The 18,374-nt window shown below is 45.0% G+C and overlaps 1 protein-coding gene across 4 annotated transcripts in view; it reads right to left on the reverse strand.

Annotated features, from left to right (window-relative positions):
• The window catches only part of LOC125466320 (plexin domain-containing protein 1-like), a 432,462-nt gene that overhangs the window by 319,761 nt on the left and 94,327 nt on the right, over window positions 1-18,374 (reverse strand). The window lies entirely within an intron of this gene.

Here is an 18,374-nt window from a genome sequence, read left to right on the forward strand (position 1 = left end):
TTAACTAGTCTAAAGCTAACATAACCTGTATTTAAGTTAGAATGTAACAATCTACTTTTTGCTACTCAAGTCACTTCTACCAATACTTTATTGGTAATTCCTCCATGACCACTGAATACAAATATGCCCCTTAGGCAAGTATTATAAGAACAACTGGAGACACCACATCCAAGCAAAGGATTAGTACCAACTAAGAACATCTTAACAACACCTACAATCAAACAGTACGAAGCATTTTCAATATAAAATTTGACATTTCCCAAGGAGTATTCTCAAGCACTCTCAGTTCCAACCCCGTATGAAGAAATATATTGGGTGGAGTTTGGAGGGTGTGTATACCATTCTACAAGACATTTGTTGTTGTGAGAATGTTGGGGCAGCTCAGGAACCAAGTATCATAGGACTGTTGCTGGTTTCTAATAAAAGCTTGGATTTTCAGAAATGCAGCAACATTGACCAGTCATGGAAGACCAGGAGAGATTGAGGAATGTGGTGAGACATACAGCTTTAATCCTGGCTGGAAAAGACAACAGTTGGTATTCCATTGGGACTATAACCTTCTCAACTGGCAAACCCTAAAAGCAAGTTAACGCCATGTTTCATCTCTAATGTTTTAATCTAGTTCTCCAAATACCCAGCTGGTAAGAAATGAATAGAGTCCAATTTGCATCATTTGACCATTTAAGCATTACTCTCTAGTTTGTGAAAGATACGTTCAATAATTTTTAAGAATAGATTTGTGGTTGTTTCATAGTAAAACTTTCTCTCCCTTGTTTTGATTCCAAAATAATATACACAGCAAGAGACAATAATTGCAGAAAGTTTACCAGAATTAGCATCCCAACTTGTAAAAGGGTATAATTTCCCACATTTATTTTCAGGCATATCACCAAATTTGTCCATTTCCTGAGGAGCACCATTTCCTCTAATAACATCAATGTGGTTGAGGGGAAAATGCATTAGTCTTGCATTAAGTAAAAAAATGTTCCTTATGAACCATAAAATGCATTAACATTAGTGCTGTGAAAGGTTGTGCTTAACTTTAAAGTCTAACATTAATGTGGTGCTCAGCCACTGAGCTCAGGGCAATGAGGAGAAATGCTGTGAAGCCCCAGCAATTGGAGTGGTACAAATTGATTAACATTTCCTTCGCACATACAGCATCTTTCTCTCAACCTCCCTGTTATTTTAAAAATTAACTAGTTCTGCACATTAATTGCCCATTAAACTCAGGACAGAAAGTTATATCTTATATTTAATTTCAAAGGTATGCTTTTAACATGCAATGATATGTTAATAACTTTAAATAGCAAGAGGTCACAATCCAGAAGACAGTGCCTGAAAGGGATGCAGTAACGGGTTTCAGAAGGGAATTGGAAAAGTACCAGGGAGTTTTCCTTTTTAATCTATCCTTCAGTTGAATTCTCCCCCTTTCTCAATCCCTCCCGCTATCCCCAGCTATTTGTTTCTGAAGATTTCAATCACTTCAGCCACCTATAACGTGATGAGTTCAGATACTGAGTGGGTCTGTCACTTGTCTTCAGCGTCAGGTCTATACCAAATCCCCTCCCTACTTACCTCCTCCAAATCTCTTCTCAGCCTTTGGTTGATAATAGATGGTTGGTGAGACCCCTTGGAGAATGTGAGAGTTTCTGCTGCCAGGTTGCAGCTCTTCTCCTTTAGTTTGCTGGCCCAAGGCAGGTCTGACCCTCAGCACCCATTGGCATCCACAATTGTTGATGCAAAGGAGGTGAAATCATAAGTCCATCCCTGCTGAACCAGGCTGTTGGCACCAACCTGATCATTCTGACATCCAGCCACTTGAAGTCCCAGAGTCACAGGCCCTTCACCGTTTTGTAACATTTCCCCATTAACTGATTCCAACACTTTCCGATCAGTCTGCACAGAGATTTTCTCCTCTGTTACAGGGCACCTCTCAAGATTCACTCCAAATCTATGCCTGAGGTTTTGCAAATAGGCTGACCCAGGAAAACAAGGTATAAATGGTTCACAAAAACTGAGAAAACAGCTTTGCAGAGGGGTCACCGAACTCAAAACATTATCTCGATTTTCTCTCCACAGATGCAGCTAGACCTGCTGAGTTTCTCCAGCAATTTCTGTTTTTGTGTGTTCCAGATCACCACAATCCCTTGTTTTATCTTAAGCGCAAATACCCAACTTTTCATTACTAAATCAAAGACTCATTAATGACCAACCTGACAGCAATATTGCCAAAAACGGAAAGTCACTTCAGTATTTAAAGGGTTAATAAATACCTGTTAACTTGAAGGTGTACTCTTGCACTAGGGTATATGTGACAATAAAATCCAGTCTTATCTAATCTAACAAGTGATTGCGAAGAGCTTAAATCTCTGTCTTAATAAAAAAAGTACAATTTTATTCCAAATCATCTGTTCAGCCTTATCTGGTCTCAGGTCAAGAAAGCAGCCAGATTCATTCCTTTAATTTTAGGGGTAAATGTTACTTTTTGACAATCACTTTGGATAATTTCAGTAATGTCAGATTGCCATTATTATTCTTCAAACACTTCTGTGCAGAGATTCCTCGGATCTTACAACTACAACAGCTGACAGCTTATTGTCAACGGGTTTAGAACTCATTGAGTCAGTTTAAGGGGGAGGCAATGGTGTAGTAGTATTATTGCTGGACTGTTAATCCCGTAACTCAGGTAATGTCCTGGAGAGAGATAGTAGGAACTGCAGATGCTGGAGAATCTGAGATAACAAGGTGTGGAGCTAGATGAACACAGCAGGCCAAGCAGCATCATAGGAGCAGGAAAGCTGACGTTCAGGCCTAGACCCTTCTTCAGAAATGGGGAAGGGGAAGAGGTTCTGAAATAAATAAGGAGTGGGGGGAGGCAGATAGAAGATAGATAGAGGAGAAGATAGGTGGAGAGGAGACAGACAGGTCAAACAGGCGGGGATGGAGCCAGTAAAGGTGAGTGTAGGTGGGAGGGTAGTGAGGAGATAGTTCAGCCTAGGGAGGATGGACAGGTTAAGGGGGCAGGATGAGGTTAGTAGGTAGGAGATGAGGGTGGGGCTTGAGGTGGGAGGAGGGGATAGGTGGGAGGACAGGTTAGGGAGGTGGGGACGAGCTGGACTGGATTTGGGATGCGATGGGGGAGGGGAGATTTTGAAGCTTGTGATGTCCACATTGATACCATTGGGCTGAAGGGGTTCCCAAGCGGAATATGAGTTGCATGAGTTCGGGTGGCATCATTGTGGCACTGCAGGAGGCCCAGGATCAACATTCCATCTGAGCAATGGGAGGGGGAGTGGAAATAGTTTGCAACTGGTAGGTGCAGTTGTTTATTGTGAATCAAGGGGAGATGTTCTGCAAAGCGGTCCCCAAGCCTCCGCTTGGTTTCCCCGATGTAGAGGAAGCCACACCGGGTACAATGGATACAGTATACCACATTGGCAGATGTGCAGGTGAACATCTGCTTGATGTGGAAAGTTTTCTTGGGGCCTGGGATGGGGGTGGGGGTGTCGGTGTAGGGGCAGGTGTAGATCTTCCTGCGGTTGCAGAGGAAAGTGCCGGGTGTGGTGGGGTTGGAGAGGAGTGTGGAGCGGACAAGGGAATCACAGAGAGACCGGTCCCTCCTGAAGGCAGATAAGGGTGGGGACGGAAAATGCCTTTGATGGTGGGGTCGGATTGCAGATGGCAGAAGTGTCGGAGGATGATACGTTGTATCCGGAGGTTGGTGGGGTGGTGTGTGAGGACGAGGGGCAGATGTGAAGTTTGAATTAAATTAAAAGAAAACTCTGGAATTAAGAGTCTAATGATGATCATCCTGCTTGTCAGGCAAAACCCATCTGGTTCAGTAAGTTCTTTAGGGACGGAAACTGCCATCCTTATCTGTGGTTGACTCTTAACTGCCCTCTGGGCATTTCGGAATGGGTCATAAATACTGGTCTACCCAGCAACAATCACATCCTGTGAATGAATTGAAAAACGTCTGCAGAGAGGTGACTTGTTTTCAAAATCCCGAAAGGATGCTGCTAAAATCATAATATCAGTAAATTAGTTAATCATAATGTCATCAGAGGCCTACAATCACCATCTGGAGGCATGGTTCAATCCCGTCAGCAGAAATTGATGGAATTTAAAATAATTGAATTTAAATTTAGTGAATACGATCTAAGAGATTAAGCAAGGCTCAGTCCTGTTGATCAGGAGGCCTAACATTGATTGCCTTCAAAACTTATCTTGTTCTCTGCTGTTTAGGAAAGAAAATCTGCCATCCTTCCCTGGTCTGCCCTACGTGTGACTCTAAACCCACAGCAAAGTGCTTGGCTCTTAACTGCCCTGAGAAATTGTTGAACAAACACTCAGTTCAAGGGCAATTGGGGATCGACATCCCACAGAAGGATAAATAAAAAAAAGGAACTTGTTTTGTGTTTGTTCTCCAGAGCTTGAGCAGGAGGCTTACTGCAGCCAATGCTGATTAGATGTTAGGGGTCAATTGTATATTTTCTGTCGCCAGGTGCCACCTCATACCTTTGCAACTGTCCATGATTTCAAGGGCGAGATAACAGAAGGTGTGGAGCTGGAGGAACACAGCAGGCCTGGCAACATCAGAGGAGCAGGAAAGCTGATGTTTTGGGTCAGGTCTCTGAAGAAGGGACCTGGCCTGCTGTGTTCCTCCAGCTCCATACCTTGCTATCTCAGACTCCAGCATCAGCAGTTCATACTACCCCTAAATTCTGTAGTGAGTTACTCACCTCCTGACTCCATAATGCCTGTCCATCATCTGAAAGGTGTAAGTCAGATGTTTGTTGGAATGCTCTTCACTTGTCTGGATAGATACAGCTCCAACAACAATCAAGAAGGAAATCAAAGCAGCCCATTTGATTGACAATGCATCCACCATCTTTACTGTTCACTCCCTACACCACAAGCACCCACTAACTACAATAAGTGTCACATAACGAAATCTCTATTGACAGCACCTTCCAAAGCTCTGACCTCTATCACCTTGAAGGATCAAGGCAGTTGATGCATAGGAACACCACTGCCTGTAAGTGTTCATTCACAAAATACATCACAAAACATTTTCACTTGAATATTCCAGAATCTGCAATAAAATTCAACTTGTCTCCACGCAACATGTTTCACTGTTGGTACCTCAGTACAATTGTAATACCTTTCATACTTACAATAGAAATTCCATGCCTTGCATGCAGCAAAACATTTCAAATTCAAAAAGTGCAATCAAAATAAAATTTTCACTATGTCCCACGATCGACTCTCAGGTGCCTCAGTGCAATGTTGTTACTCTGATGTTTAGTTTCCATGCTTGGTTAGGCACGGAGCCCAAGGGATATTCCAGTTTCCAGCTTCTCACTGCACTATGGCTGAAGGACCTTAGACAGTGACCCTTCCTCATGGTGCCTCCGCAGCAGATTAGAATTAGAATTGGCTCTAATATCACATGTACTTACACGAGTACATTGACAAGTTTACAAGCTGTCACTTACAACAATATCTATGGTACAAAGATACCTTGGTACAGATACTTAAGCACCCTGGCCTTTAATGTGCCCTTGTGCATACAGTCCTGCACCCTGGAATGTGTCATGTTTAGACCAAATCTTCACACTGCATGGCCCACAGGTTTCAGGGAGGCAGAAGGACATCTTTTGCTCAGTTGATAGTCCTCCAGGCACAATCGATGTTTCTCTCACTGGGTGTCCTGGGAATGATCCAACAGAGCAGAGTCCCGTGTCATGGAGCTACTCGGGATGAACCTTGTCAAGATCAAACAAATCTCCCTCCAGACCTCCTCACAAAGGCACATTCCAATGTGAGGTGGACAATGGTCTCTTCCTCACAAAATAAAACTTCATGGTCAAAGTGCCGGGGTGGAAGGAGAAACTGCATGAGTTGGCTATGAAGGATCTGACGGGGAGGATCTCTCTCACCAGCAGCCAGACTACACCTTGGTGCTCATTTGTAAGTTTTGGCAATAAGACGTTCTGCTGAATCTCTTTGACAGTCTGCTCAGTGAACCACCTGGCAGGACCTGCTATCTCCTTTTCTCACACGGCCTTGAGGATGTTACATGTCGACCTCTCCCTCACGGCTTTGTGCTCAAAGATGTCATTCTGTGCAATCTCCTTTGCAGCATGGCATGGTGTAGCAGTATGGAGCATTGCACAGCAATATCACCAGACACATCCTTCACAACACTAGGAACAGGTAGAACCTCAGCTTGCAGTAACATGTGGTATTTGCAAACAAAGGTCAACATACAACTTGATACAGCAACACAAAGAGGTATCCATCAGCATGAGGCTGAGGATGTATTTTTCCCATTTATCTAGAGACTTGTATGTAATAAAAATCAGACCATTTTCAACATCCAGGTAAAGTGGAAGCAAATGGGATGGTTGCCACGGTGCAGGAGTGAATAATGGACCAGACCCATGTTTTGTACAGCTCCAGCAGGAGCAACCCACACTACATGATCAGGTTCTTGCCTACAAGAGACACTTTCACATGTTCAGTTTATGCCAGAACATGGCTACTTGCTCCTTCTTGTTCTTATCGCATGCCCGACCCTGTGTGAATCATATCCTAAGCACGTTCATGCAATCGGACCTGAGAGTGAAGGGGATAAAGGTTCCTTTGGCCCAGTTCCTGAACAACGTCACCTTGCTGTTGCCTCAATTTACCTTGGCTCATCAGGCTAGTTAGAACTGGCTGCGAATGCTAACCATTTCAACCTACTGTCAGCAGAAGACAGAGACAATGTCCATGTGCAGGGAGCCTTGACCTGAGTACCTTCGCTGTCTAGGATAGCCACCTAACTTGTACCCACACATCATTGCTGATGGGCCCAGCAAGGAATTCTATTGAACCCATGCACAGGACACAGGAGAGTGTGCACACCTGCTTGACTCCAGGATTGAACAGAAAGATTTCTAATTCCTGCCCATTCACTGGAAGTACCTTACTGACATTTGGGTAGAGCAGCTGAATCCAATTTTAATTCTCTCCCCATATGCCATTTTGTACAGCATGCTCTTCATGTAGGCGTGGGATATTCTGACAAAGGTCCAGGATGATGAGGTGGGTTTCCATCTCCCATTGCCTATCGGTGCTGACGTGCAGTATCTCACACTCCTGCAGAAACGTGATATCAAGAAATGGAACTGGTTATGGGCCCTGACAACATTCTGGCAAAACAACTGAAGACTTGTGCTGCAGAATTTGCTGCGCCTCTAGCCAAGCTGTTCCACTACAGTTACCACACTGGCATCCATCGACAATGTGTAAAATTATCCAGGTGTGTCCTGTACACAAAAAGCAGGACAAATCTAACCCATCCAATTACCGCCCCATCAGTCTCCTCTCGATCATCAGTAAAGTGATGGAAGGTGTTAGTAACAGCCCTATCAAGAAGCACCTGCTCAGCAATAACCTGCTCAGTGATGTCCAATTTGGGTTCCACCAGGGCCACTCAGCTCCTGACCTTATTACAGCCTTGGTTCAAACATGGGCATAAGAGCTGAATCCTAGAGATGAGATGAGGTGAGAGTGACAGCTGACTGAGTGTGGCATCATGGAGCCCTAGCAAAACTGGAATGAATGGGGATCGGGGGTATACTCTCGGCTGGTTAGAGTCATACCTGGCACAGAGGAAGGTTGCTGAGGTTATTGGAGATTAGTAATCTCAGCTCCTGGGCACCTTTACATGAATTCCTCAGAATAGTGTCCTAAGCTCAACCATCTTCAGCTGCTTCATCAATGGCCTTCTGTCAATCATGAGGTCAGAAGAGGGGATTTTTGCTGATGATTACAAAATGGTGAGCACCATTTGCGACTCCTTAGATACTGAAGCAGTCCATGTCCAAATGCAGAGAGATCTGGACGATATCCAGGCTTAAGCAGACAAGAGGCAAATAACAGTTGCACCACACAAATGCCAGGCAATGGCCATCATCAATAAGAGACAATCTAACCAATGCCCTTTGACATTCAATAAGGTTACCAACACTGAATCCCTCACAATCAACATCATCAGGGTTACCATTGACCAGAAACTCAACCAGTCAAATAGTAGCTGCAAGAATAGGTCCGGAGGCTAGGAATTCTGTGTGAATAACTCACCTCCTGACTCCCCAGAGCCTGTCCACCATCTGCAAGGTATAAGTCAGGAGTGTGATGGAATACACCCCACTTGCCTGGATGGGTGCAGCCCCAACAACAATTAAGAAGCTTAACATGACCCAGAAAAAGCAGCCCGCTTGATTAGCATTTTATCCACAAGTATCCCCTCTCTCCCACCACTGACACTCAGTAACAGCTGTGTATTCTACTTACAAGACATACTGCAGAAATTCACCAAAGTGCACCTAGCTACAGCTCCTTGAAAACCGTGTTAGGGAAATGGAGCTGGAGCTGGATGAACTACGGATCATTCGGGAGGCAGAGGGGGTAATTGAGAGGAGTTATCGGGAGTTGGTCACTCCTAAGGCTCAGGACGAGGATAGATGGGTTACAGTTAGGGGGAGGAAAGGGGACAGACAGACAGTGCAGAGATCCCCTGTGGGCATTCCCCTCAGCAATAAGTATACCGTTTTGGATACTGCTGGGGGGGATGACCTACCAGAGGAAAGCCATAGTAGTCAGTTCTCTGGCACTGAGCCTGACACTGTGGCAAAGAAGGGAAGGGGGCAGAATAGAAAAGTACTCGTGGTAGGGGACTCGATAGTTAGGGGAATCGACAGGAGATTTTGTGGGCAAGATCGGGATTCCCGGAAGGTATGTTGCCTCCCTGGTGCCAGGGTCCGGGACGTATCCGATCGGGTGTATAAAGTTCTAAAAGGGGAGGGCGAACAGCCAGAAATCGTGTTACATATTGGCACAAATGATATAGCCAGAAATAGGTTTGAGGATATAAAAAGTGATTTCAGGGAGTTAGGATGGAAGCTGCAGAGCAGGACGAACAGAGTAGTGTTCTCTGGTTTACTACCGGTGCCACGAGATAGCGAGGTGAGGAACAGGGAGCGGGCGCAGCTGAACACGTGGCTACGCAGCTGGTGTAGGAGGGAGGGCTTCAGATATGTTGATAATTGGGATGCCTTCTGGGGAAGGTGGGACCTGTACAAGAAGGACGGGTTGCATCTGAACTGGAAGGGGACCAATGTCCTGGGTGGAAGGTTTGCTCGAGTAGTTCGAGAGGGTTTAAACTAGTATGGCAGGGGGGTGGGAACCTGAGCTGTATACCAGAGGTGAGCATTGATGCAGGTGAGGCAGTAGCAAGAGGTAGACCAGCTAGTGGGAAGGATTTTCCTGGGAAGGAACCAAGGGATCGGTTAAAGTGTGTTTGCTTTCATGCAAGGAGTATCAGGAATAAAAGTGATGAACTTAGAGCATGGATCAGTACCTGGTGCTATGATGTTGTGGCCATAACAGAGACATGGGTTTCTCATGGGCAGGAATGGTTGCTGGATGTTCCAGGGTTTAGAACATTTAAAAAGAATAGGGAGGGGGGAAAAAGAGGAGGGGGTGTAGCACTACTAATCAGAGAGGGTATCACAGCTACAGAAGCTTCCTTTGTCGAGGAAGATCTGCCTACTGAGTCAGTATGGGTGGAAATTAGGAACAGCAAGGGAGCAGTCACCTCGTTAGGGGTTTACTACAGGCCCCCCAATAGCAGCAGGGAGATTGAAGAAAGCATAGGTCGACAGATTTTGGAAAAGTGTGCACGCAGTAGGGTTGTTGTAATGGGTGACTTTAACTTTCCTAATATTGATTGGAACCTCCTTCGAGCAGAAGATTTGAATGGAGCTGTTTTTGTAAGGTGTGTTCAGGAGGGTTTCCTAACGCAGTACGTTGACAGGCCGACGAGGGGAGAGGCCATTCTAGACTTGGTGCTCGGAAACGAGCCGGGGCAGGTATCAGATCTTGTGGTGGGAGAGCATTTTGGTGATAGTGACCATAACTGCCTCACATTCTACATAGCTATGGAGAAGGAGAGGATTAGGCAGAATGGGAGGATATTTAATTGGGGAAGAGGAAACAATGATGCGATTAGACATGAGTTAGGAAGCATGGACTGGGAGCAGTTGTTCCATGGTAAGGGAACTATAGACATGTGAAGACGGTTTAAGGAACAGTTGTTGGGAGTGATGAGTAAATATGTCCCTCTGAGACAGGCAAGAAGGGGTAAGATTAAGGAACCTTGGATGACGAGAGCGGTCGAGCTTCTAGTGAAAAGGAAGAAGGTAGCTTACATAAGGTGGAGGAAGCTAGGGTCAAGTTCAGCTAGAGAGGATTACATGCAGGCAAGGAAGGAGCTCAAAAATGGTCTGAGGAGAGCCAGGAGGGGGCACGAGAAAGGCTTGGCAGAAGGAATCCGGGAAAACACAAAGGCATTTTACACTTATGTGAGGAATAAGAGAATGGTCAAAGAAAGAGTAGGGCCGATCAGGGATAGCATAGGGAACTTGTGTGTGGAGCCTGAGGAGGTAGGGGAAGCCCTAAATGAGTTTTTTGCTTCTGTCTTTACGAAAGAAACCAACTTTGTAGTGAATGAAACCTTTGAAGAGCAGGTGTGCATGCTGGAATGGATAGAGATAGATGAAGCTGATGTGCTGAAAATTTTGTCAAACATTAAGATTGACAAGTCGCCAGGCCCGGATCAGATTTGTCCTCGGCTGCTTTGGGAAGCGAGAAATGCAATTGCTTCGCCACTTGCGAAGATCTTTGCATCCTCGCTCTCCACTGGAGTCGTACCTGAGGACTGGAGAGAGGCAAATGTAATTCCTCTCTTCAAGAAAGGAAATAGGGAAATCCCCGGCAATTATAGACCGGTAAGTCTCACGTCTGTCGTCTGCAAGGTGTTAGAAAGGATTCTGAGGGATAAGATTTATGACCATCTGGAAGAGCATGGCTTGATCAAATACAGTCAACACGGCTTTGTGAGGGGTAGGTCATGCCTTACAAACCTTATCGAGTTTTTTGAGGATGTGACTAGAAAGGTTGATGAGGGTCGAGCTGTGGATGTGGTGTATATGGACTTCAGTAAGGCATTTGATAAGGTTCCCCATGGTAGGCTCATTCAGAAGGTCAGGAGGAATGGGATACAGGGGAACTTAGCTGCTTGGATACAGAATTGGCTAGCCAACAGAAGACAGCGAGTGGTAGTAGAAGGAAAATATTCTGCCTGGAAGTCAGTGGTGAGTGGAGTTGCACAGGGCTCTGTCCTTGGGCCTCTACTGTTTGTAATTTTTATTAATGACTTGGACGAGGGAATTGAAGGATGGGTCAGCAAGTTTGCAGACGACACAAAGGTCGGAGGTGTCGTTGACAGTGTAGAGGGCTGTTGTAGGCTGCAGCGGGACATTGACAGGATGCAGAGATGGGCTGAGAGGTGGCAGATGGAGTTCAACCTGGATAAATGCGAGGTGATGCATTTTGGAAGGTCGAATTTGAAAGCTGAGTACAGGATTAAGGATAGGATTCTTGGCAGCGTGGAGGAACAGAGGGATCTTGGTGTGCAGATACATAGATCCCTTAAAATGGCCACCCAAGTGGACAGGGTTGTTAAGAAAGCATATGGTGTTTTGGCTTTCATTAACAGGGGGATTGAGTTTAAGAGTCGTGAGATCTTGTTGCAGCTCTATAAAACTTTGGTTAGACCGCACTTGGAATACTGCGTCCAGTTCTGGGCGCCCTATTATAGGAAAGATGTGGATGCTTTGGAGAGGGTTCAGAGGAGGTTTACCAGGATGCTGCCTGGACTGGAGGGCTTATCTTATGAAGAGAGGTTGACTGAGCTCGGTCTCTTTTCATTGGAGAAAAGGAGGAGGAGAGGGGACCTAATTGAGGTATACAAGATAATGAGAGGCATAGATAGAGTTGATAGCCAGAGACTATTTCCCAGGGCAGAAATGGCTAGCACGAGGGGTCATAGTTTTAAGCTGGTTGGTGGAAAGTATAGAGGGGATGTCAGAGGCAGGTTCTTTACGCAGAGAGTTGTGAGAGCATGGAATGCGTTGCCAGCAGCAGTTGTGGAAGCAAGGTCATTGGGGTCATTTAAGAGACTGCTGGACATGTATATGGTCACAGAAATTTGAGGGTGCTTACATGAGGATCAATGGTCGGCACAACATTGTGGGCTGAAGGGCCTGTTCTGTGCCGTACTGTTCTATGTTCTATGTTCTATCCTTTGGCAGCGCCTTCCAAACCCACCGCCATTTCTATCTAGAAGGACAAGGGCAACAGATATATGGAAATACCACCCCCTAAAAATTCCCTTCCAAACCACTTACCATCCTGACTTGGAAATATATTGCCGTTGCTTCACTGTCACAAGGTCAAAATCCTGGAATTCCCTCCCTAAGGGCATTGTGGGCCAACCTACACCCATGGATAGCAGGCAACTCACAACCATTTCTCCCAATTTACAGCCATTCTGTAGATCTAAACAGAGTAATAAATTATTCATGTGCTGTTTTCACTCAAGTTGTAAATCTGGGACATTCTCATTTCCGAACTTTGATCAATTCATTGACAAAGACAGTTAGATTTAAATAATTACAAGTAGACATTCTCAAAATTGGCAGTCTACAAACCAGAATTGTCCAGAAACTGGGTATTTTTGAATGTGCATGGCATTTTTTTTGTTACTCAGTTGAAATTGACTTATCTGGATGATGCATAAATGTATTTGTTAGTTTGCTTGCTCACTAGTTTATTCTTATGTTCCAAGTGACCCAATCTGAATTGGCCTGAACATCCACTGTCCAAAACAGCAGAAATCCAAATCCAAGATCCAGTACAACCTCAAGGGAGTGTACTGTTGAAGGATCCAATAGATGCTTATTTCAACTGGTTATCATGTATAATTATTGAATCACAAACACGTAAGAGTTACAGATAAGTGTTACACTAATGTTATAGCTGAGCATCATACTTCTAGTAGCAATTCATACTTCAAGTGATCTACTTAAGGTGGAGTATGCAGTGTTTATACAATTAGGTCATATTCTATGATACAATGATGATATCACAAGCTCATCTTTTAAAAGTATACTGATGTACTGTGTCTCAAAATATATTCTGATTTTTCAGACTGAGAATAAGTAAGGAAATTATTATTAAGGAAATTATGGATTTCAGCAAGGCGTTCGATAAGGTTCCCCACAATAGGCTATTGTACAAAATGCGGAGGAATGGAATTGTGGGAGATATAGCAGTTTGGATTGGAAATTGGCTTGCTGAAAGAAGACAGAGGGTGGTAGTTGATGGGAAATGTTCATCCTGGAGACCAGTTACTAGTGGTGTACCGCAAGGGTCGGTGTTGGGTCCACTGCTGTTTGTCATTTTTATAAATGACCTGGATGAGGGCGTAGAAGGATGGGTTAGTAAATTTGCAGACAACACTAAGGTCGGTGGAGTTGTGGATAGTGACGAAGGATGCTGTAGGTTGTAGAGAGACATAGATAAGCTGCAGAGCTGGGCTGAGAGGTGGCAAATGGAGTTTAATGCAGACAAGTGTGAGGTGATGCACTTTGGTAGGAGTAACCGGAAGGCAAAGTACAGGGCTAATGGTAAGATTCTTAGTGGTGTAGATGAGCAGAGAGATCTCGGTGTCTATGTACACAGATCCTTGAAAGTTGCCACCCAGGTTGACAGGGCTGTTAAGAAGGCATACAGTGTTTTAGCTTTTATTAATAGAGGGATCGAGTTCCGGAGCCAAGAGGTTATGGTGAAGCTGTACAAAACTCTGGTGCGGCCGCACTTGGAGTATTGTGTACAGTTCTGGTCACCACATTATAAGAAGGATGTGGAAGCTTTGGAAAGGGTGCAGAGGAGATTTACTAGGATGTTGCCTGGTATGGAGGGAAGGTCTTACGAGGAAAGGCTGAGGGACTTGAGGCTGTTTTCATTAGAGAGAAGAAGGTTGAGAGGTGACTTAATTGAGACACATAAGATAATCAGAGGGTTAGATAGGGTGGATAGGGAGAGCCTTTTTCCTAGGATGGTGATGGCGACCACGAGGGGGCATAGCTTTAAATTGAGGGGTGAAAGATATAGGACAGATGTCAGAGGTAGTTTCTTTACTCAGAGAGTAGTAAGGGAATGGAACGCTTTGCCTGCAACAGTAGTAGATTTGCCCACTTTAGGTACATTTAAGTCGTCATTGGATAAGCATATGGACGTACGTGCAATAGTGCAGGTTAGATGGGCTTTAGATCGGTATGACAGGTCGGCACAACATCGAGGGCCGAAGGGCCTGTACTGTGCTGTTATGTTCTATGTTCTATGTTCTAATGGCAAATAGGGGTAAATAATGAACAGTGGCCCAGGCAGCATCGCCCAGGTCCTGTGAAAGAACTAAAAAAAACGATGCCTCTCCTTTTAGCAACAACTGAAAAATCAAAAAAATTCTTAATAAGAGAAAGGAAGAACTGCAGATGCTGGAGTCAGAGATAACACAGTGTGGAACTGGAGGGGCACTGCAGGCTGGGCAGTATCAGAGGAGCAGGAAAGTTGACGTTTCGGGTCAGGACCCTTCTTCAGAAATGGGGAGGGGGAAGGGAGCTCAGATATAAATAGAGAGAGGAGGGATGCTCCGTGGGGAAGGGGGGGTGGGATGATGATAAGTGGGCGCAGGTAAGGAGTGGTGGGGATTAGTCAGTGGGATGGAAGGGGCAGATAGTGGGAGAGAAGATGGACAGGTTGTGTCAGGCTAAGGAGGTGGGGATGAGAGGGAGGGATGGTCATGGGATGAGGTCAGGGATGGCGAGATTTTAAAATGGCTGGTGAATTCCATGTTTAGGCCATTGGGCTGTAGGCTCCCGAGGTGGAATATGAGATATTGCTCCTCCAGTTCATGGGTGGTGTCATTGTGACACTGGGGGAGGCCCAAGATCGACACGTCATCCAGGGAGTGTCAGGGGTTGTTAAAATGGTTGGCAACCAGAAGGTGTTGTTGTTTGTTGCATACAGAGCGCAAGTGCTCTACAAAACCATCTCCATGTCTCTGCTTGGTCTCAAGGTAGGGAAGGGCACATTGGGAGCAGCAGACGCGCATCACCCCCTTACTTCCATTCAAGGCACAAAACAAACCTTCCACATTAGACAGGGGTTTACCTACACATATGTCAACTTGGCCTACTGCATCCGCTGCTCCCCATGTGGCCTCCTCTACATCGGAGAGACCAAGCAGTGACTCGGAGACCATTTTGTAGAGGATCTGCACTCTGTACATGGCAGACAACAACACCTTCTGGTTGCCAACCATTTTAACAACCCCTGACACTCCCTGGATGACATGTCCATCCTAGGCCTCCTCCAGTGTCATAATAACATCTCCTGCAAACTGGAGGAGCAATGTCTCATATTCTGCCTCAGGGCCCTACAGCTCGATGGCCTAAACCTGGAATTCACCAGTTTTAAAATCTCCCCGTCCCTGGTCTCATTCCATGTCCAACCCTCCCTCTCAACCCACCTTCTTGACCTGACACAACCTGTCTACCTTCTCTTCCACCTATCCGCCCACCCACCCCACTGACCGATCCCCACCACTGCCTATCTCCACTCACCTATCACCATCCCACCTATATTGTCCAACCCCACCCTTCCTCTCTCTATTTATTTCTGAGATCCCTTCCCTGTCCCCATTTCTGAAGAAGGGTCCTGACCTGCAACGTCAGCTTTCCTGCTCCTCTGATGCTGCCTGGCCTGCTGTATTCCTCCAGCTGCACCTGTAATGTAGATTGCAGAATAGCACACCACATGTGTGTGCAACGAGATATGTGCATGCCTCTAATCCGGAGCTCTTTAGATTCCCTGGTTTTAATTGCTCCATAATTGGTGGCAGTGCCTTCAGTTGCCTGGACCCACTGCTCTGCCATTCCTTCCACAGTCCTCTCTGCAACAATTCTGACCTCCTGTAAGGCACTCGCTGAAAACAAACCTTATGAACATGTTTGATTTTTCTTTCTTTATTCATTCATGGGATGTGGATTTTGTTGGCTAAGCTAGCATTTATTGCCCAGCTGTAACTGGCCAAAGGGCAATTGAGAATCAACCACATTGCCTTGGGTCTGGAGTCACATGTAGGCCCGACCAGGTAAGGATGGCAGTTTCCTTCCCTTAAGATCATTAGCAAAGTAGATGTGTTTTCCCCTGACAATCAGTAATGGTTTCAAGGTCATCATTAGACTCCTAATTCGAGGTTTTTATCGGATTCAAATTCTACCATCTGACAAGATGGGATTCAAACCTGGGACCCCATGTCATTACCTGGGTCTCTGGATTAACACACCAGCAATAATACCACTAGGACATCACCTCCACCTCCTTTGATGTTGACCTGAGAGATAGTGCATTAACAAAGCAAAGTAAGCCTCTCAACACCACATGATTGTTATTCATTTGTGATTGGCATTACAGAAAATAAGTCAGATGGTTTCCATCTTGTATCTGGTGCCTATGGATTTGCAAAGGAAGCATCAACATTAAAGTCTGAAATTGAGCTAACGTCTGGCAAACCTGATGCACAGAATGGAATGAGATGCAGTCACACTGCAAATACATCTCATACAATGTGTGGCAGAGCACATGGGCTTGACCTGGACATTGAAAAACACTTTGGATTCTCCAGTCAAAAAGAATTCTTGGGTTCAAATTGCTCTTAGGCCACTGCTGCTGTTTCACTGGTGCCAGCCGATCCATAAATTTGATAAACAGCTGGAAACTTCGCCCCAGAGGAGGGTCGTGAAAAGGGATTATCTTTGAGGTAGAGCAATCTGTCTGCCCAACAGCTACTTGCTTCTTAATGGGACTTACAAACATAAGACAGATGCAGTCCAAAGAGGGAGGAGAAAAAGAAGCAACATGTGTTTACAATAAGTATCGCATGCGAATATTCAGTAACTTATGAGGGTAGCTTGCTTTATTTTCTAAAGTTATATTCTCCTGGCATTTCACCTGGTAAGTCAGAAGCAGGTGTGGTCTTTAAGTAGAACAAATGGATTACTTAAACATGGTCTACACCTGTAATTGAGTCATCGTTTAACCTAACTGGACCAGGCCCATAAACATTGTGATTACAAGGGCAGTTCAAATGGTGGATATTCAAAGACAACTGATGTATCTCCTCCGAGATTGGAAGAACTGCAGAAGCTGGAGTCAGAGATAACACAGTGTGGAGCTGGAGGAACACAGCAGGCCAGGAAGCATCAGAGGAGCAGGAAAGCTGACGTTTCAGGTCGGGATCCTTCTTCAGATGTATATGCTGTCTCGCTAAAACTTTACAATCACCCATAAGGCACAAGGGGGTCTGACAGAATCTGATGAATGTAGCCCCAACAATATTCAGGAAACATATAACCATCCAGGACAAAGTAGGCCACCTGGAGTGGCACCTATCCACCACTTTAAACTTTAGTAGAAGTTGCTGGAAAAGCTCAGGAGGTCTGGCAACATTTGTGGAGAGAAATCAAAGTTAACTTTCCAGATCAAGTGACCCTTCCTCAGAGTTCTGCCAGACCTGCTCAGCTTTTCCAGCAACTTCTACTTTTGTTTCTGATTTACAGCATCCACTAGCTCTTTTGGTTTTTACCTTAAACATTAACTCTGTGTACATCTGGTGGATAGTGGCAATAATGTGTACAATGTTCTAGATGCATTGTAGCAACTCACCACAGACTTTTGACAGCAACTCCCAACCCTTGACCATCGTTACAACAGATTCATAGGAACAACACCACTTCCAGTGTTCCCTCTAAATTATGCACCATCCTACATTGGTAATATAGTACCATTCTTTCATTATGACAAGTCCAAGATTTGTCTCCCCAAAACAACACTGCGGAAACAACTTCATGTGCACTACAGCCATTCAAGAAAACAGCTCACTAGCAACTTCTGGAGGGCAATTAGAAACAAGTTATGCGACAAAGTTAACATCTTTTTTTAGCTTCCAATATCATGATGAAAACAGCGTGACAATGCTATGGCTTTCAGAGCTTATTGCGTCCTGGTTTTGTTTTGAAGGGTGGTTGTGTGGCCGAGGCAACAAGCAGTCTACCAGACCCACTGGAGTAAACAGCTTGTGAGGCCTTAGGCTTTTTGAATGGTGAAACAATGGAGGCAGCCTGGCTGGGTGTGGCCAGCATTCTCAGACCAGGATTTCTAGTTTTGTTTTTAGTTTTTGGTTTTTGCTTTGAGCAGTTGCTGTCGTGGGCTTGAAGAAACAGAAAATATCTTCTTCCTTTCTCCGTTACAGTTAGAAGCTGGGGTTTCGCTCTGCTGCTGGGATCCCAATGAGACAAATTTTTTTTTTTGGTATTTGCCTTTTTGCCATGTGCTGTTTATGGGATGTTACT

This window comes from Stegostoma tigrinum, chromosome 31 (assembly GCF_030684315.1).
Source record: "Stegostoma tigrinum isolate sSteTig4 chromosome 31, sSteTig4.hap1, whole genome shotgun sequence".
NCBI classification, from domain to species: Eukaryota; Metazoa; Chordata; class Chondrichthyes; order Orectolobiformes; family Stegostomatidae; genus Stegostoma; species Stegostoma tigrinum.